Consider the following 22,130-nt stretch of genomic DNA (forward strand, 5'->3'; position numbering starts at 1 on the left):
TCACAAGGGGGCTGTAAGTGAAGAACACATGGAGACTCCTGCATCCTCCTGATCTGTGTGCGAGCTGCCTGCTGGGGAGACGCTGCGGGACCAGAGCTGCTATTCTCCTGCCAGTCCTACAGCACCAAGGTAAGAAGCTGGGCTGCAGAGCTGACAATCCAACCCTGGCCGAGGACGCTCCCAGCTCCGCAGCCTTACATAACCTGGCTGCATTAAGGGTCAGGAGCTGCATCTCCAGCTGTCCACGTGTACTGAGCGCAGGCTGCGAGGGAAGGGTTAATCTCCTCCCGCAGAGTATTTCTGTCCCCCGGTGGGAGATGCTATTTTGGCAAAGATTTTTGTCACCTTCCAGCGGAGTCTCAGACAGATCTGTGAAGGAATGAGGTCTACTCCCCGGGGGACCCTCGTCCTGCTCTCCAGCTTAGCAGCACTTACTGCCTCTGCTGTAATTGTACTACTGGCGACCCCCAGGTCCTCATCGCCCAAAGTGTATGGTATATGTGAGAGCCCCAGGTCCTGAGCACTTCAGTGAATGCTTTATGAGAGACCCCCGGATCCTGATCCCTTTCAGTGTATGATATATGGGAGACCCCCAGATCCTGATTCATTCAGTATATGGGAGACCTCCCAGGTCCTGATTCATTCAGTATATGGTATATAGGAGACCCTCAGTGTATGGTATATGGGAGACCCCCAGGTCCTGATCCAATCAGTGTATGGTATATAAGTGACCAGCAGGTCCTGATTACCTCATAGTATGGCATTTGGGAGTAAACCCCGGTCCTGATCCCCTCAGTGTATGGTATAGGGGAGACATCCAGGTCATGATCCCCTCATTGTATGGTATACAAAAGACCCTGATCCTCTCAGTTTATGGTGTATGTGAGATCCATAGGTCCTGGCAACCTCTCTCTGGCCCTGATTCTCTTATTGTATGGTATATTGAAGACCCCAAGGTTCTGCTCTTCTCCGTGTATGGCATATGGGAGACCCCCAGGACCTGATGTCCTCAGTGTTTGGGATATTGAAGACATCCAGGTCCTGCTCCTCTCATTGTATGGTATACTAAAGACACTGAAGACCTGATTCCCTCAGTGTATGGCATATGGGAGACTCTGAGGCCACAATGTCCTCAATATTTGGTATATGGGAGACCTCAAGGTCCTGCTTCTCTCATTGTATGGTATATGAGAGACCCTAAGATCCTGAAAACCTCAGGCGATACTAAAGACCCTGGGGTCTCTTCCTGTTCCTGATCCCTATATTGCTTGTTATATGGTAGACTCTGATGTCCTTAGTGTATGGTATATTGGAGACCCCAAAATCTTGCTCCTCAGTTTATGGTATATGGGATACCCCAAGGTCCTGCCAACCTCAGGCTATACGAAAAAGACCCTGGGTCTCTTCCTGATCCCTATATTGTGTGGTATATGGGAGACCCTGATGTCCTCAGTGTATGGTATATGGGAGACTCTAAAGTCTTGCTCCTCTCAGTTTATTGTATATGGGAGACCCCGGGGTGTCTTCCAAGATTAGAATAATGGCCACATCTGTAATAATCTGTTAGACGTGGCCCATCTACTGAAGTAAACCTAGATAACACCACAGCTCTGTTGCTCTGTGGTAGTTCAGTAAGGGATTCGGTGTGTTACATCTATACTGCGTACCCCAAAGACACTGTGCTCATATGGAAACAATAGTAATTTCGGAACTGTTGATGCCACAGCATGTAGACAAGCAGTGTCCGTTTCTTTACAACTGCCTAACAACTACTCATAATAAAATGGATTACATATTTGGCAGTGATGACCATAATGGTGATGGCCGGTAAAGGACACGTGGGATATTTGGGGCTGTAACTTGGAGGACATTGCTGAGTGAGAGACGACAGCTTATCCAGTGGAGCAGAGTCGATGGTGGAGGATGCGGTCAGGACTCTTAGGGCAGTACTAGCTATCTTCATTGGACATCGCCATCTAATATGCTGGGTTGTGAAGACCCTCCCTATCTATAAGCTGCTGGGCTGCGGTGTATGACAAGCTTAGAAGGGATGACCACTATTGCAGTCTTTTATGGACAGGTCCAATGTGGACTGCACCTGCGCAGGATGCACTCTGGCTAGTTAATCGTTTATTGGGGTGCCAGGGTGGAAAAAGCTTTACATTCCTCTGTCTCTATTGGGTGTGAGACCCCTGGAGGTACACATAGTGCACTACATACACCCCCAACACACACTAAGTGCTCAGTGACTCGCTGTTATCAGCCCCTGGCTGCAGAAGACGCCGGTGTTTGCCTTAAAATCCCTTTAGTGCCATAAATCCCTTTAGTGCCAGCAGGGACGGGCATCATGTTCTGCATCTCATGAGATTGCTATGTACGGTGGAGATGTGCTGTGCTGCGGGCAGGATGATTGCTCTGCGTGACGTCAGACGGATCATGAAATATTATTGTGTTATTAACATGCGCTGGAAATCCCATTGTGATACTGACCCTGCAACCGCGCGGCTAGTAGATTTGTTACATGAAAGTGGTTGGCGTGTTATAAGGTGTGGGCACCATGCATTATAATGGAGCCAGATACCTGCAGTCCTATGTAACACCGCAGAAACTCTGAGTACAGATAATGTAGTAGCTGTGACCTGCAGTCCTATGTAACACCACAGGTAAGACAGTGATAACAGAGTTCAGTTATAGCAGTTCTACCCATGGCATTCTCAGCTCCGCAGTTAATATTGGAGGTTAACCTGGATCTGTGTAAGATATTATATATGTGACCCTTGAGGTCGGACATTTTTGGAGATTACTGAGGGCAGCTTGAAAAATACCGACAGGTTTCATGTAAAATGTGATTATGTAACGGTGGATTTCACAGCTGGTAATCCCAACCGAGCAACTAAACAATGGGAGGGGTAATAATATACGTATCTATACACACACACAGGCCGTATGATATGTAGGCCCTGGGATATATGGTTAGTATATAGAGGGTATACAGTGCCTTGCAAAGTTATTTACCCCCGCGGTATCTTTGTTTGTTGCATTACAACCTGGGATTCTAATGATATTTAGGGGTTGTACTATCTGATTACACAACATGCCGAAGGTACACAATATTTTTTACAGCGGCACAAGAAATAATGAAGACAAAATAGAGAACTAGAATTTGCTTAAATATTCACCCCTTAGAGTCAATACTTTGTTGAGCCCTCTTTTCTTTTGGGGTCTCTCTTAGCTCATCACATCTAGACACTAGAATGTTTGCCCGCTCTTCTGGGTTGCGTTGGTGTCTGTCTTTACATATTGTCACAGATTCTCCATTGGACTGAGGCCGTTCCCAGACATTTCCATATTCCCCCTTACGCCCTCCATTGTAGCTCCACCAGTACGTTTAGGGTCCTTGCCCTGCTGGAAAGTGAACCTCCATTCCAGTCTCAGATCTCCAGATGACACCGGCTTCCTCCTCCCTGTACTTAATGCCGTCCATCTTTCCTTCCATCCTGACCAGCTCTTTATACCCCCCATGATGCCACCACCAGGTGTCACTGTGCGATGGTATTCTGCGGGTGATGGGAAGTGTTGGGGGCTCCACACAGCATTTCCCATGATGTCTCCTCCGAGCAGAGAACCTTCTTTGATGTGTTTGGGGAGTCGTCACATGGGGTTTTCTGGCTACATTTCCATAAAGCCTCCTCTATGGAGTGTACGACTAAGAGCTCATTCACACGGGCATATACGTTATGTGTGGTCACGCAGCGTTTTACCGCCCCTGGAGACGGCGGTGAGCCGGCTATCGCTTCGTATGGCAGGTATAAAGTACTGCGCATGATAGCGTATCTTACGCACGCTGCCGTGTGCAGTGTGACTGGTTTTTTTTTAAAATTCCCTGCTGTGTCTCGTAGCAGCCTTACATATGCAATGTCACCTATATACAGTTGCGTATGGACAGCATTACATACACAATCCATCGAAAACAATAGGGCTGTTCGCGCGTAATATGTGGTGAAGTAGAGCATGCTGCGATCTTTTTCACGCTAATGTGAATGGATCAATGAAAATCAATGTACTTTCATTGACGCCATTCACTGCGTATAATGCAGGCGTAATAAGCGGTGACATCATGGTCGTGTAAATGAGCCCTTCTAGTGTCCTATATACAGATCCTTCAATCTCTTCTGTATAGTGTACAGCTTATAGCGTCCTATATACAGCTCCTCTGTATAGTGTACGCCTTATAGTGTCCTATATACAGATCCTCCCACCTCCTCTGTATAGTGTACGGCTTATAGTGTCCTATATACAGATCCTTCCATCTCCTCTGTATAGTGTACGGCTTATAGCGTCCTATATACAGATCCTTCCATCTCCTCTGTATGGTGTACAGCTTATCGCGTCCTATATACAGCTCCTTCCATCTCCTCTGTATAGTGTCCTATATACAGCCCCTTCCATCTCCTCTGTATAGTGTACAGCTTATAGTGTCCTATATACAGATCCTTCCAGCTCCTCTGTATAGTGTACGGCTTATAGCATCCTATATACAGATCCTTCCAGCTCCTCTGTATAGTGTACACCTTATAGTGTCCTATATACAGCTCCTTCCATCTCCTCTGTATAGTGTACAGCTTATAGTGTCCTATATACAGCTCCTTCCATCTCCTCTGTATAGTGTACGGCTTATAGCGTCTTATATACAGCTCCTTCCATCTCCTCTGTATAGTGTACGGCTTATAGCATCCTATATACAGATCCTTCCAGCTCCTCTGTATAGTGTACGGCTTATAGCATCCTATATACAGATCCTTCCAGCTCCTCTGTATGGTGTACAGCTTATAGCGTCCTATATACAGCTCCTTCCACCTCCACTGTATAGTGTACACCTTATAGTGTCCTATATACAGCTCCTTCCATCTCCTCTGTATAGTGTCCTATATACAGCTCCTTCCACCTCCTCTGTATAGTGTACAGCTTATAGTGTCCTATATACAGTTCCTTCCACCTCCTCTGTATAGTGTACAGCTTATAGTGTCCTATATACAGTTCCTTCCATCTCCTCTATATAGTGTACGGCTTATAGCGTCCTATATACAGCTCCTTCCATCTCCGTCAGTCGTTGTTGGTGTCCTTGCTGTTTCTTGCCCAGTCGGTGAGTTTTGGCGGCCCCTTCTCTCTCCATGTCGGTATACTGGATGTAATGGTCCACAGGAGGGTCCTGGCCTCTCACCTGTTTGGTTTTCAGCTTACAGAACAGGCGTGTTATACTGACATCATGTGATGCGCTGATTGCACACACCTGGTTATGTGGCTATGAAGGTAATTGGTTGCGCTAGACTTTATTTAGGGGTTAATACATATATACTATTTTTCGGTTCTGGCATTTTTTCCTCCATCTGTATCCCTTTTGGATTATTCTCTCAGCTTCATTATAGAAAATCTACATTAAAACATATAACTTCAGGATGTAATGCAACACAGCAGGAAAAACACCAAGGGGGTGAATACTTTTTTGCAAGGCCCTGTACACATGCAGATATACTCACAAAACACATACTTGCATATAAATATACACGTTACACACATATATACACATTTGGCCCCATCAACATCAAGTTTTTGCCGTACCTTTAGTGACCTATTACACAGGATGGAATATTCAGCACCAAAATCCGCACTGCTAGAACGTGGATTTTGGTGCAGAATTCAGGGACTGATTATTCCGTACCGTGTGAAAGGCCCCTTAGTGTGCATACCATGAAAGCTCCCAATGTTCATGCGAAATGTGTCCCTAGGGGTCCATTAGGCAGTCGAGAGCCGAAAAGAGCATCATTTTGGTTCCCGTCTAGCTGGTATACATCAGTGTACCACAAATAAAAGAGGATTGGAGCTCATTGGGGGGGCAGGTCAACCTGAGGAATGCCTGGCGCCAAATGTTTTTATTGCTCAGGGACCGGCAGCTTAGGGGTTAGCAGCCCCTCGTCCACCCTGTGCAGTAGATGGGGCTATGTAGGGAGTGGGATTGGTTATATCACAGAGCCAGGTGAAGAGTCCCAGCCCCGAACATATAGACAAGATGACATATAGGGGCCGGCAATATGGGGGAAGGACCATGGACTTATTTTACTTGCAGCATTGCTTGTGTTTATGATGAGAACGCAGCTCTGGGTTGTTCTCTCTCTATGGGTACGTTCACAAGTAGCGGAAATGGTGCGGAGTTTGAGGTGGTTTCTCATGCAGTTTTTTCAGTTGCAGAAAATCTGCACCATTTTCACTATGTGTGAACATATCCTATATCAGGTTTTACCATTCTAGTCGGTTAATTCTATCGTTCCTGCGCGACCGCTCATCACCGGCACTGCTCAAGAAGTCCAGATGTCTATAAAATACACCACCAAGTCTGTGTGAAGGTACTTTTACATGAGACGACTGTAGGGTATCCAACAGCTGATACCTGTGCTTTTAAAAACATGGTACTTGTAAAAGTACTCTAACATGACCAGAATGGGACGAGGTAAAAGAGGCTGCAGACACGAGGGATCTGCGGGCCATCTGTTTATAGCCACGTTGAGGGGCGCATCCAGTGTAACGGAAATGAACACTGGATGGAATTGGGACGCGCGGACATTTCTGCGTAACAATGTTATCTCTATGGGAGCTGAATTCCGCATCTGCAGAAATCCGCATCTTCAAAACCGCTAAATTAAATTCTGCAGAGGAAAAGCTTTCTGCCTCAGAATTGAATACGTCTTGAGGAAGGGTTGTTGGGGATTTCTAACATACAGGCCAGGCCACGTAATTCCACAATTAAAGTCTGCACAATACAACACAAGGAATTTCATAAGGCGTCCTGCAGAATGCAATCTGTAATTAAATCCGCACTTTGGGCTCCTTCACGCTTGCGTATTTGCGTGCATAAAATTTACACCCACAATATGTAGAAGATAGAACCAATTGATTTCAATGGGTTTATTCACACTTCTGTATTTTGCGTGTGCATTTTGGTCGCACAAATAATAACGCAGCATGCTCTACTTTCCTACGCAAGGTCCCTATAAAAGTCAATGGGAGATGTTCAAATGAGCGCAATATGCAGATGCATAATATGCTGCGTAATTCTGCTGGAGAAAGAACACATCTGGAACTCATTAGACGAATTAGCCATTTCAAGTGGTGCATCTGTGTTTGCAGCGCAAGATAAATATGCCCTGCGGACGGAAAAAGTACAGTACAATACACCGACAAACACGCAAAAAAGCCTCGGTCCGTGCACAAAAACGTTGACTGAGACACGCAGAAATGTGTATATGCTTGTGTAAAGTCACCCTAATTCACAAAATTCACATCTACGCTGTGTCCTGCGAGCAATTCAATCCTGTGTGAAAGGCCCTTAAGACCTCATTCACACAAATGTTTTTGCGCAGCTAAGTTAGCGGCGTAATAAAATCGCGACCATCAGAACCAATGGTTTTCAATGTATTCATTCTGACAAACGAGTTTTAGCTGTGCAGAAACAATGGACTGAAAAAAATAACACATAAGTGACTGAATTAAGTGACCGAAATTTCCTGCTGTTGGAAAATGTCGGTCTTGCCCTATCTTTGGACCGAAAAACGTTGGAGCCTCCATAGACTCCTATGGGAGCTGCAAAAAGGGAGGAGGAAGGAGTTTAGCTGCGTGCAATGCCAGAAAAAGATGACAGGTGCCTCTATTTAAGTCATTAGTAGGATTTCTGCCGACCGAGGGAATTACGATCAGCAGCGCATTTTTTCAGCAATACTTCCCACCCGGCCGTGTGTATGGACGAGAAACCACTAACTAAGCTCAGGACTTGTTCACGGAAAATCGTCCATTCACGCGATTTTCGGCAGAGGTAGTTATGATTTTAGTGTTTAGCTGACTTAGGTGCGATATTACCGCTCGTGTGAAAGAGGCCTAATGGACCTCTTATATGGGACAGAATCAAACATTTCTGCGTCACAATATTATCCTATGGGGCATGAATGCTACACCTGTTAAAATCTGTGCGTCTTTACTTCAAAACCGCAGGATTAAAGACGTCTTGTGGAATTGTGATTCCAACATACAGAAGATATAATTCTGCAATTAAAGTCTGCGGAAAAAAGGTACAAGTAAGATATTCCACAGAACGCATTCTGCAGTTAAAAAAGCAACAAAATCCACATTGATTAAATCCGCATCTGCTCTCCGTCCTGCAGACAATTTCATCTGGTCTGAAAGGTCCCTAATAGATTTTGTTTCAAATCATTGTTTTCAAGATCTCTGCTTGCTATCAGTGTGTAGAAACCACATCGCTAACCTCCAGATGCTGAAAACTCCATCCTAACCTAATACTTCTCACAATGTAACCTGTCTGGACAATCCTCTGTGAAGTGACATCCTGGACTCCAGACTGAAGATTCATGCACATAAGCAATATTCCCGTATGAGTTTCGTAGAACTGCGATATGGACAGAACTCGCACGGGAAAACGGCCCATTCACTTGAGTAACTTTTCCCTCCGAGTTTGAAAAATCACCGCATGTCCTAATTTCGTGCAAGTCTCGTATGAGAAGACGACTTGTAACGTGTCCCACACAGACAGAGGGTCCATGTGCTGTGAGTTGCGCTCGAGAATATTAGGTGCAACTCAATTATCCATGCATACGGCCTAATGCATGTTACCTGCACTGATACATTGTAACAACTATCAAGACAGGAGAGAGATTTGTGCTGCTGTTTGTATCAATGTAGACAATCCTCCGGACTAATGCATTGTAACGACTACAGGGCAGGCAAGGTGCCAATCACTGTGGTATGTGGGATTACACTGTACTTTGATCTGGCCCAGTTGAGTTCACACTGACCCCCAATATGAGGGGCGTGCAGGCAGCGCCCACGTCCACGCTGCGCACTTTTTGCTGTGTGCTTGGCCCGTCATCCACGTGGAAGGCTCTTGGGTCTCATGTGTTTCATAACATCTCCCACAGGTATTGTGTTTAATGAGCCTGGCAGAGGCGAGCGGCAGAATGCAGCGGAGTTACACTGATTAACATGGACGGAGATTCCCCGCAGCGCTCCTCGTGAAACGGTGGGGTCCACATTGCAAAAGGACACTGGATTGATTTTGGTTGTTGGCTCCTCACCGGACCCCAAAACTGAACCTTACCGTATGCAGTATATCATCAATCAGCTATCCAGTAGAGACCCTGCTATAGACTTTACAGACCACTGCAACTCATCACAAGGTTAACCCTGTAGTCCCTTATTAGCAGGAGAATGCAATCCGCTGTTCACTGTTATCAGCCACATTAGGTTGGGAAGAGGATGATATCTGTCAAGTTAATACTGTATATTGCTCGGTGTATATACCACAGAGATTGGACACGGATGCTGGAAGCGATATGAGAGATGATATATCACCTTATACACAACAGGAAATCCTTAATTTATTAGAAAATGGCACCACAGGCTGCTCACATAGTTGGGGGGTTGTTACAATGCTTCAGTGTAGATGCTTCTTTATGAGATAAAGACAGGAGCAGCACAAATGTCTAACCTGTTTATAGGGTTTGTTACAATGTATCAATCTGGAGTCTGGCGATTTGCTAACAGATGATTTGATACAAAGGTAGCAAAACCCTCAGCTGTGCAAGCAAACCTATTCCTTCAATAAGAGCCAGCAGAGATCTAGAAATTGATCTGAGTACTTGTTATAAAAAAACTATTTTTGTAAAGTTACAGCTTTAGAAAGGTGTTCACACAGAGCAGAGTTTTTGATGTAGTCTTTGCTGCAGATCTGCGGCATATTTCACCCTTTCAATGGAAGGGGTGAAGTCTGCTCCAGACCTGTGGCAAAATGTTGAAATGGTTTTAGCTACGGGTTTTCTATGAAAGTACACTGAGGGCTTATTCAGACGAGCGTATGTGTTAATGTTTGACTAATTAATATATATAATTTTTTTTTTACATAAATGGAGGAGATGGCAGCCATTCGATCATTTCTTTTTGTGATCAATATGCCCGTTTACACACTTGCTTGTTACAATCTTCTTGTGGAATAGAATGGCAATTAAATGCTAAATTGTACACAGGGTAACTCCCTCCCCATATAGAAGCTTTCTGCGTAACACAGACAAAGATAGGACAAGACCTATCTTTTGGCGGATGGAGATTTTGCGCAGAAAAAAACATTCGTCTGAAAGAATCTTTTGAAATTAACGCTTTCGAATCTAATTTGTATCCTGGTCTTCCTAGGGGGCTTACTCTTTTTCTGTCATTATACAACAGCGCTATATGCTGGCTAAAGCCAGTACTGCATGAGGTGACACGTTGGATAGGCTCTGATAACAGAGAGGCTGGCAATATACAGTAAGAGAACCCCGACGGACGTCTTCCAACATCAGAGCTGTACAGACTTAAATCATAATGTCTTCAGACAGTGGATTGGAAAGGGTTAAAGGCATGGCTTGGTTGCGTTATACTGGCAAATTTTTTTTACATGCGAAAATACCTCTACAAGTACGTTCGTGTGAATCGGCTCTAAAGCTGCTCAAAGTGGAACCTTCTGATTTCAATGAGACCTGCCGACTAGCTTGTTTGTTGGGCGTTTGCCGAGATTCTGTTAGAAGAAAGAAGGATTGGGAATGTAGATTGTCACCCTGCTTGATCCTCTGTCCTTCCAGGAGATTAGGTGGCCACCAGAGCGGTCTGGCAATTGTCCTCTCCTTGCTGAAAATACATGCACACTTGCAAGAACTGACCGTACTAGTGGACTGGAAGATCAGGAAAAGACATAGCTGTTGGCCCAGCAAATGTTCATGTGTATGGGAGGAATTGGGGAAAATAACTATCAGTTGAACAAGTATATGGGGGGGGGGGGGGCATTACAAACATTCATGTCTATGGGGGGAGTTAGGTGGAGATAGCCGTCAGCAGAACAAGCATTCATGTATATGAGGGGGGGGGGGGGAGGAGAAATAGCTTTCCACAGAATGAGTGTTCATGTGTGTGTGGGGAGTTGGGGGGGGGGGGGGGGGAATAGCTGTTTAAAGAACGAGCGTTCATGTATATGGGGGGAGTTGGAGGGGAAATAGCTGTCTGAAGAATGAGCGTTCATGTATATGGGGGGAGTTGGAGGGGAAATAGCTGTCTGTAGAATGAGCGTTCATGTATATGGGAGGAGTTGGGGGGAAATAGCTGTCTGTAGAATGAGCGTTCATGTATATGGGAGGAGTTGGGGGGGAAATAGCTGTCTGTAGAATGAGCGTTCATGTATATGGGAGGAGTTGGGGGGAAATAGCTGTCTGTAGAATGAGCGTTCATGTATATGGGGGGAGTTGGGGGGAAATAGCTGTCTGTAGAATGAGCGTTTATGTATATGGGAGGAGTTGGGGGGAAATAGCTGTCTGTAGAATGAGCGTTCATGTATATGGGAGGAGTTGGAGGGGAAATAGCTGTCTGTAGAATGAGCGTTCATGTATATGGGGGGAGTTGGAGGGGAAATAGCTGTCTGTAGAATGAGCGTTCATGTATATGGGGGGAGTTGGAGGGGAAATAGCTGTCTGTAGAATGAGCGTTCATGTATATGGGGGGAGTTGGAGGGGAAATAGCTGTCTGTAGAATGAGCGTTCATGTATATGGGGGGAGTTGGAGGGGAAATAGCTGTCTGTAGAATGAGCGTTCATGTATATGGGGGGAGTTGGAGGGGAAATAGCTGTCTGTAGAATGAGCGTTCATGTATATGGGGGGAGTTGGAGGGGAAATAGCTGTCTGTAGAATGAGCGTTCATGTATATGGGGGGAAATAGCTGTCTGTAGAATGAGCGTTCATGTATATGGGGGGAGTTGGAGGGGAAATAGCTGTCTGTAGAATGAGCGTTCATGTATATGGGGGGAGTTGGAGGGGAAATAGCTGTCTGTAGAATGAGCGTTCATGTATATGGGGGGAGTTGGAGGGGAAATAGCTGTCTGTAGAATGAGCGTTCATGTATATGGGGGGAGTTGGAGGGGAAATAGCTGTCTGTAGAATGAGCGTTCATGTATATGGGGGGAGTTGGAGGGGAAATAGCTGTCTGTAGAATGAGCGTTCATGTATATGGGGGGGAGTTGGAGGGGAAATAGCTGTCTGTAGAATGAGCGTTCATGTATATGGGGGGGAGTTGGAGGGGAAATAGCTGTCTGTAGAATGAGCGTTCATGTATATGGAGGGAGTTGGGGGGAAATAGCTGTCTGTAGAATGAGCATTCATGTATATGGGGGGAGTCGGGATGGCTGCACTTAGGAGCAGTCAGGATGTGCTGTGAGCTCTGCGCTGTCCGTGGTGCTGATTCGGCTTCCCCTTCCTGGACTGGAGAAATAAAGGGTAAACCGTCAGCACTCTGAGACTTGTAGTTCCTTTGGACAGACAGCAGTAGATGTTAATGCGGTCTCGTTATCCTCGCCTGAATTTTTCTCTCTGATTTCCTCCGTTATTTTCTGTACGCAGGTCTTTTGGGACCTGTTAATAGGATTGCAGAGATCTCTACTCCCCATCGATTCCAGATAACATTCAGTGGTCATTATACATCTTCCCATAGAACAAAACTCATGCCGGGTAACAAATAACACAGTGCAAAACGTTTACAGGGAAGCAGCGGGGCCGCATTTCTAATACAGCAGAGACAAGAGAGTTTTCTATGATGGCAGGCACCCTGGAGGTGACATTGGCAAAAGGCACAGCTCCTGTCACCTCCCTGACCGCTCATCTCGTTCTCTCTTCTGATCAGATTGGACCCATGATGCCGACTTCTCTCTCTCGTCTTTTTGGGAGAACATTTCACCCCCGGAGTCGTCTCCATCCCTCATGCGCGTTACATAAAGAGAGACTCCAGCCCCCGGCGTACTGTGCCCTGCTGCCTCTCTGCTCCCAAAATATCCATTGCCAGGCCTGGATGCCATCTTAATATCATGATCCTAGGATGAACAATGAACTGTGTAGCTCTAAAGGGTTAAATCCGCTCCCCCAGCTCCATGAGCAGCTGTTGCAGCGATGCTAAAGATCCACTTTACATCAGCATATTCTCCTCGTCTCTGGTACAAATGTGAAATCTATAGGGACATTTGTGTAAGATCAGCTCCATATTGCCCGGATTACATCTGCCGCACCGCGTCACAATCTGGACATTGACAAATGGCCTCCATGTATCAGGATGATTGCTGGGAGCAGGGATGCCCTATAAGGGGGCAGGTCTCCAGCTGTGGGGATGGTCTGCTGTAAATTTAGGCTATGACATGTTGTGGGCTCTGCGTGGTCGGAGTTTTGGGTAATAACACGGCAAAGACGTTAAAGTTCTGGAAGGAAGAAGATAACTATAATGGTGGAATGAAGAGTACAACGGGGTCCTGACTAACTTCAGAAAGTCAGAGTCCTGCTCATTAGTGCTGATCCCTAGAATAAGATGGTCGCTAGCGAAAAAGCAGGGTGCAGCTCATGTATGCAAAGTCTAAAGGGGAGTGCAGGAATGTCTGGGAGATCCAAAAACCAAAGAAGGCCTCTGTGGCATCTTCTGCACGGGTGAGAAATGCTGAGTGACCTCTACTAATGGCCACCAAATGTCACCCAGCTGTCCACATGCCTTGAATGCAGGGTTTGTAAAGGGGGTCATCCAAGCAAGCTTAGGCTCCCATGGCGGAGACTGTAAAATACACCCCTAATACAGATGGTGGTTTGACATGCCATTACAGTCAGCCACTCCCTAGCCTGAAATGGCTGATAACATGGAGCAATAGACTGTATTCAACTGTCCTACAGTCACATCTTCTCAGCTTGAAATGGCTGATAAGAGGGAGTAATAGGTTGCACTGTCCTGCGGTCACATCTCCTCAGTCTAAAATGGCTGATAGCAGAGAGTAAATGACTATCAGGCTCTACCACACAAGTTGAGCGGACGGACTGTTAGGGCTCATTCGCACGGGTGTATGCGTATTTGGCCTGTGAAATACTTAGATTTTGTACTGCAAGTATATATGTGTACCTGTTGCGTATTTGGTGTGTATGCAATTTTATTTTTTTTTCACATAAAAGTATGCAAGAAGGTCCAATTGATTTCATAATTTTTTTTAAACCATCTCCTGCCAACGTGTAAAAACACAGTGAGTACGCATGCAACTATGTATCTGCTGTATCTTTACGCAGTCCCAAAATAGGACATGCTGCGATTAATTTTTTTATTTTTATTTATTTTAATTAATTTTTTTAATGCTCATAAAATAGATGCATAAAAACAGTTTGTTCTGCAATAACGCTACGCTCATGCGTGTGCAATTGCACATACACTCACGTGAAAGGGGCCTAAGTCCATCGGAGTAAATAGCTTCAACACTCCAAAAGCAAATCATAAATGCCATAAGCTGATCAAATGAAGGTATTGTAATGATGGGCAGATCTGCAAACTGTTTCTACACTCATAGGGTCACCAGGTCAGGTGACATAGGGGGGGGGGGGGCACAGCGCCTCTAGCCACCACATCATAAGGCACAGTCATGTCAGGAGCCCCCGACAAGCAGGCGGTACACCCCCCTTATTGTAAAGGCTTATTCACACAGACGAGCGTGATATCAGGCTGAGAAACACTTACCAGCGTGTGTTTTTAATGGTGATGTGAAGCGTTTTTGATTCACAATCGCATCGCTTCTGTGAAATTGTGAGCTTCACGTGCGTGTTAGGATTACAAGTGTTTCCCATTGACTTCAATGAGAAACATCACATCGCACGGCATGCAAGTGTCATGTCGTACAATTGGCGAAGCATTCTTACAGAACGCCCAAGAATGGAACATGCTGTGATTATTTTTTTTCCCCCTCGCTGCCATGCTGCAAGGAATAAATCCATTCATATTCAGGCAGGTTTTGTGCGCATCGCATCATACAACACTCATGCAAGAATATCACTTGTGTAAATAAGCCCTAATGGTACTCTTCTACAGGAGTGCAGCACAGGATGCAAAATGTAGGGGGCAGAGTGGGATGTAAGTGACATGTTGGGGTGCAGAGTATCATGTACATGTTAGGGACACGAGGCAGCGCTATCTTCACTTGTGTTCTTTAGGAGACCATTTGGTGCTCCACGCCTGACTGTACTTCTGGGGCGTCACTTCTCCTGCCGGGAGCCCCAGTTTGGTGAGAGCCCTGTACTGTGAGCCAGGGGCTTACCTATAGGGGATGCGGTGGCAACCGGGCCCAGGAGCCTTAGGGGGCCCATAAGGCCTCTCTTCTCCATATAGGGAGCTCAGTACTATGAATAAACCATTATAGTTGGGGGGCCCTGTTACAGGTTTTGCATTGGGGCCCTGGAGCTTCAAGTTACGCCTCTGCTGTGAGCCTCTTCCTATCTGGAGACTGAAGGTCATGTCTGGAAGCTCCGAGGAAAGCGCTTATTACAGAAGAAATCTTGGTTCCTTTCAGGGACATAACATTACTCTGGAGACGGCTTGTAATTACATTGGAGTGAGAAGTGCTGGGTGCACAGTGTAGGATGCGGGGTGCAGAGTGTGAGGTGTGGGGTCAGGAGTGCAGGGTGCAGTATATGGGATGCAGGATGTAAGATGTGAAGTGCAGACTGTGGTGTCAGGAGTGCAGGATGCAGCATGTAGAAAGTGGGGTGCATGGTGCGGGGTGCAAAGTGTGGGATCAGGGGTGCAGGGTATGGAATGCAGTGTCCCAGCTGTTAGGAGCAGAGTGCAAAGTCAGGGGTGCAGGATGCAGCATGTAGGTGGGGTGCAGAGTGCCAGATTTTGGCAGCTGAGTGCAAGGTCAGGGCTGCAGGATGCAGCTTGAAGGTGGGATGCAGGATACAGCATGTAAGTGGGGTGCATGGTGTGGGCCGCAGAGTGCAGATGTTGGCAGACGAGAGAAAGGTCAGGGCTCCAGGACGCAGCATGAAGGTGGGGTGCAGGACGCAGCATGTAGAGCATAAAGTGCAGTGTGTGGGATGTGGAATGCCAGATGCAGGGTGTGAACTCAGAGGTGCAGAATGCAGCTTGTAGGTGGGGTGCAGGATCAGGGTTGCAGGATGCAGCTTGTAGATCGTAGGTGCATGGTGTGGCAGCTATGGAGATGTGACCTACTGGCTGCACTTTCGGACCTTAACATTTTGATATATAAACTGATGACAGATAAGCCATGGGTCGCAGCCAGAGAGCAACTGCAGAATTATGAAGTCGGCAAATGTCTCTGGCGTCTGCTGACATCCTGGAAAAATGAAGGATTAGGCCGAAATCTCATTCAGTCAATTAAACAAGCAGAGAACAGGATTGTGAATTACCGGCTAATGAGATGCTGAGCGCCGCTAAATGGAGGCCGCCAGGGAGTCAACTGCACAATTAAATAACGCAGATAAAACCGGTCGCCACACCTTATAACAGTGCAGTGATAACATGATGTATGAGAGAATGAGGGGGTGTAACTACAGGCTGAACTAGATGGACATCAGCCTAACCTACTATGTATGTATATTAAATATGAGGATGAGGGGGTGTAATAATATTATGTATTAGGATGAGGGGGATGTAATAATATTATGTATTGGGATGAGCAGGGGTGTAACAATATTATATATGAGGATGTTGGGGGGTGTAACAATATTATATATGAAGATGAGAAGGCTGTAATACAATGTATATGGGGGTGTAATAATATATATGAGGATGAGGGGGTGTAATAATATTATACATGAGGATGTAATAACACAATGTATGAGGGAATGTAATAACATGATATATGAAGATGAGGAGTTTGTAATATGGTATGAGAGGTGCGGTGTAATATGATATATGAGAGGATGAGGGGTGTCATAACATATGAGAGAAGGGAGAGGGGGTATAATAACATGATATACAAGTTGAAAAAGAGTACAATAACATGATATACAAGCCAAGGAGGGGATGTAACAACATGATATGAGAGGATGGTGGAGTGTAATAAAGTTATGTATCAGTGAATGAGGGAGGGTATAGTAATATGACATAATACCATAATATATGAGGATGAATTGTGTGTAATAACATAATATTTGAAGGGATTGAGATGTAATAATATGATGTATGAGTTGATGAAGGGGGATAATATATTATACCTCCTCTCATCTGCTGATATAACACTGTGTATGAAAATACGAGAGAAATATAACATGATATATGACCCAACACTACGGTTGTCTCATCCTTCCTGCCCTGGCTCCTCGGCTGTCTATTCCCTTCTATCCCAAGCACCCCGGCTGTCTCTTCCCTCTTTGCCCCGGCTGTCTCTGTACCCCCAGCCTGAGCATTCACGTGTCATCCTGATGCGTTAATAGCAGGAGCTGAATACTCCAGCTGGGGATACGTTGCTATGGTAACGCCCAGATTTAACCCCATCATAAAGTTAAATACAATCCATCCTCCGCATGTACCTGAGCCGAGGACGCCATTTTTCTGTGTGTGACTCATTAGCTAATGTCAGCACCCCCGCACCGAAGACGTTCACATGTGATCTGTATGTACACACTATAGTGCACCCACAATCCCTATATACAAACGCCATACTGTAGACAGGATCCGAATATATGCACACCACGTTGTACATGGGATCTGTATACACACACCATACTGTAGACAGAATATATATACATATATGCACAAACTATACTGTAGACAGGATCCGTATATACATACTATACTGTACACAAGATCTAATATATATATATATATACACAGTATACTGGACACAGGATCCGTATATATATATATATATATATACACACACAATACTGTACATGAGACCTGTATACATCTATACTGTACACAGGATCCATAAATATATGTATGTACACACCATACTATACATGGGACCCATATAAACACACACTATACTGCGCACAGGATCTGTGTGTGTGTGTGTGTGTGTGTGTGTGTGTGTATATATATGTATGTATGTGTGTATATATATATATATATATATACCATATCGTACATGAAATTGTATACAGACATACCATACTGCACAAAATCCACTATATATATACGCACTATACAGTACATTGGACGTGTATTCAGGCATGTTATACTGTACACAAGATCTATATATATATGTATATAATCATACTGTACATGGGATCCGAATACACACATACTATAATGCACAAGATCCATATATACATACTATACTGTACACAAGTTTTACACCTTAGAAGTCATTTTAAAAGACCCCCCGGTCTCTATAAGGTCTCACTGCTCACAATGCATATTTAGATGGGACAAATGTCGGGCAAACGATGCCCAACACTCGTCCCCGCACATACACGATCCTGTTGCACAGGAGCTAGTATCACTGGCTCACAGCGGGGTGGCTGCAGAAGATTTCTCTCCTTGCACTCCCCGCCCCTCTCCATTGACTTAACATAGCGGCCGTTCAGTACTGATCGGCTACTATTTACACTGAGTGATCAGCGATTAGTTCATCGTCCATGGTTTAACCCCTTGAGTGGCGGTTTCTTACCACCCTGTCGGACCCCCCAGGGCAGGTTTTTTAAATGGTCTAATCATTTAATTTCAACTAATTTTGCAGTCGAGTTCAAAGAGCCATAACTTTTTCATTTTTCCATTGACACAGCCATATGAGGGCTTGTTTTTTGTGGGACAGGTTGTACTTTTTAATGGAATCATTTTTGGGTATATATAATGTATTACATAACTTTTGTAAAAAAAAATTGTAGGGAGATTAGGGAAAAAAAGAAATTCTGCCATTTGTTTTTTTGGATTTCATTTTTACGGCGTTCAGCGTACAGAATAATGAATGTGATAACCTTATTCTCTGTTACGGCGATACCAAGTTTATACAGTTTTTTTAATGTTTTGCTATTTTTGTACATTTAAAACATTTTTTTTTTCTTAAAGGTTTGCTTTTGTGTAGCCACATTCAAAGAGCCATATTGATTTTTTTTTTCCAGTGCCAGACCCCCAGAAGGCCTTGTTTTTGGCGGGGTGAACTCTAGTCTTCATTTATCTAAATTTTTGGAACATGTAAAATTTTGATCACTTTTTATTCCATTTTTTTCTAGTGGCAAGATTAACAAAATCTGTAATTCTGGCATGCTTTTTATTTTTTACTTTTCACTGCATTCTCTGAGCAATATAATATATTAAAGTAATTCTACAGGCCAGTACGATTATGCCAATACCAAATTGAAATAGTTTTTTCTTTTTCGCAACTTTTTCACAGTTTAAGGGCGCATTCAGATGACCATATATCGGTCGGGTATTCACGCCGGCCGATATACGGCGTCTCTCTCTGCAGGGGGAGGAGGCTGGAAGATCCGGGAGCAGTGCTCTGAGATCCCACCACCTCTCCGCCCCTCTGCACTATTTGCAATGAGAGGAGGTGGGGCAGGGGCGGGGCTAAGTTTTGAGAATTAGCTCTGCCCCGTCCCGCCTCTCCTTATTGAAAATAGTGTAGGGGGTGGAGAGGAGGCAGAGAGGGGGCAGGAGCTCAGAGCACTGCTCCAGGCTCTTCCAGCCTCCTTTCCCTGCAGAGAGGGACACCGTATATCGGCTGGGCGTGAAAACCCAGCCAATATACGGTCGTCTGAATGCACCCTGAAAAAGAAAAAAAGTATTAAAAGTTTAAATCACCCTCCTTTTGCCATATCTATAATAAAAAATCGAAATCACAAAGGAAAAATACATATTTGGTATCACCGTGTCCATAAAAGTCTGATCTATCAAAGTAGTGCATTATTTACTCCGCATGGTGAATGTAGTCCGGAAAAAAAATAAAATAAAAGAGCGCCACAAATGCACTTTTTCAGTCACCCTGTCTCCTAGAAAAAATGAAATAAAAAGCGATCAAAAAGCCATACGTATTCCGAATTTGTACTAACGCAAACTACAGGATATCCCGCAAAAAATGAGCCCTTGCACAACTACGTCGACAGAAAATTAAGTTATTGCGTGCAGAAAATGCAGCAGAAAATAATTTTAAAAAATTAAATGTCTTTGAAAAAAAAAAATACAAGTACTACAGCAAAAAAAACCTATACAAATTTGGTATCGTAGTAATCATACTGACCCATAGAATAAAGTTATCAGGTCAATTTTGTTGCAGTTTGTGTGCCGTAGAAACAAAACGCACTGAAAGATGGCGGAATGTCATTTTATTTTTTTCCATTTTACTCCACTTAGAATTTTGTAAGTTTTTTTTGTACATTATAGGGAAAATGCACCATTGAAAAATACAACTCGTCCCGCAAAAAACAAGCCCTCATACAGCGACATCAATGAATAAATAAAGGAGTTATGATTTTTTAAACGGGGGAAGGAAGAAAAGAAAAGGGGGGAAAAAAGGGTCCGTGTCATTAAGGGGTTAAATAATGTACTAACTTCCTCCTCTGGGTCATTATGATGCAGGGATACCACATTTTACATTTTTTACAAAGTAAAGGGAGACAAGTATTTTTATTTTTTTAATAATTTTTTAACATTTTTTTTTCCCTCAAAAAAAGCATTTAAAGGGTTAACACAGCAGAGATGGGAGATTTTCTCCATTCTCCGCTGTGTCAGAGCTGGTGCCCAGCTATCCTCTGACAGAGGGAACCCCTTCCCTCTGTCAGCCCTTTACATGCTGCAGTCTCATAGACTGCGGCATGTAAAGGGTTATTAACACAGCAGAGCGGAGGTTTTCTTCATTCTCTGCTGTGTAGAGCTGGTGCCTGGCTATCCTCTGACAGCCATGCACCAGCTCTCACTGCTACAGAGACCATCGGCTGGCTTCTGACAAGCCTATGGTCTCTATGGCAACCTGTAAACAAAGCAGAGCAGGACTTTGAAAATAAAAGCGGGAGATTGCCGGCAGATCGGCAATATCTTCCTGCTTCTGTTTTTCAAAGTTCTGCACTGCTTTGTGTGGGTTTGTGCAGGCAGAGCACAATGCCAAAGCTTATGGGCAGTGGAGCTCATCCCGGAAAATTTCCAGGAGTGCCACTCAAGGGGTTAAGCAAAATAAACGATGGATGAAGAGCTAAACGATGATTTTTCAGTGTAAATAGCAGCCGTTCAGTATTGAATGGCCGCTATGTTAAGTGAATGGAGAGGGTCCGGGGAGAGTGAGGAGTAAAATCTCTTGCACCCTCCCCGCCCCCTTGCTGGCCACTCTGTGAGTGAGCCAGCCCTACTAGCTCCTGTGCAACAGCCCGACATTCGTCCCGTCTAAATGGGCCTTATGGCCAGGAGTTGCCTCTCCTCCACTCACAGGGTCAGTATTCCCATTATTATATACTGTCCTATCCTATGGTGGTGACCATTCGGAAATTGTTGAAAGGAACATTTGACTTGAACTGAAAAAAATCTAATGTGTGGTGGATGAGGAGATAACGTGGAATCTCTGCGTGGTGCTCAGTGGTCCCTCTCGTAAACTGTCTTTCCTTCTGAATATTCCAGGATTATCATGATGATGCTAGTGTTCAGATGGTGAGAAGTTATTTCTGAGGAGTGTAGCTCAGTACTTGTTAGGATAGTAGGAACAGCTGGTACGATGTTGGTGCATACTCCTTGGGCTGCATTCAGATGAACGTATATCGGCTCGATTTTCACGCCGAGCCGATATACGTTGTCCTCGTGTGCAGGGGGGGGAAGGATGGAAGAGCCAGGAGCAGGAACTAAGCTCCCGCCCCCTCTGCCTCCTCTCCGCCCCTCTGCACTATTTGCAATGGGGAGGGGCGGGGCTAAGTTCCGAGAATTAGCCCCGCCCCGACTCTCCACACTGCAAATGGTGCAGAGGGGCAGAGAGGGGGCGGGAGCTCAGTTCCTGCTCCTGGCTCTTCCATCCTCCCCCCCCCCCCCCCCCCCGCAGATGAGGACAACGTATATCGGCTCGGCGTGAAAACTGAGCCATTAAACGTTCGTCTGAATGCAGCCTTAGGATGGTAGGAAACCATTGGTGAGTATTCATTAGGATGGTAGAAGGAGCTGGCCTGATGGGTGCATACTTATTAGGAAACCGTTGGTGAGTACTTGTTGGCAGGGCTGGATTAAGGCTACCAAGGTTCTGGGGTTGTATGAAAATTATGAGCCCCAAGCTTACTACATGAATATGATACAGGAACCAAAGCTTACTATAGAGATACGGTAC

At 44.9% G+C, this 22,130-nt stretch overlaps 1 protein-coding gene across 1 annotated transcript in view; it reads left to right on the top strand.

Annotated features, from left to right (window-relative positions):
* The first annotated feature begins 29 nt into the window (after positions 1–29).
* The window catches only part of CAMKV (CaM kinase like vesicle associated), a 61,740-nt gene continuing 39,639 nt past the window's right edge, over positions 30–22,130 (top strand). The window contains exon 1 of the mRNA XM_066594666.1: positions 30–129. The gene's annotated coding sequence lies outside the window, so the exon portion shown is untranslated. The remainder of the gene's footprint in view (positions 130–22,130) is intronic.

This window comes from Eleutherodactylus coqui, chromosome 3 (genome assembly GCF_035609145.1).
Source record: "Eleutherodactylus coqui strain aEleCoq1 chromosome 3, aEleCoq1.hap1, whole genome shotgun sequence".
NCBI lineage: Eukaryota > Metazoa > Chordata > Amphibia > Anura > Eleutherodactylidae > Eleutherodactylus > Eleutherodactylus coqui.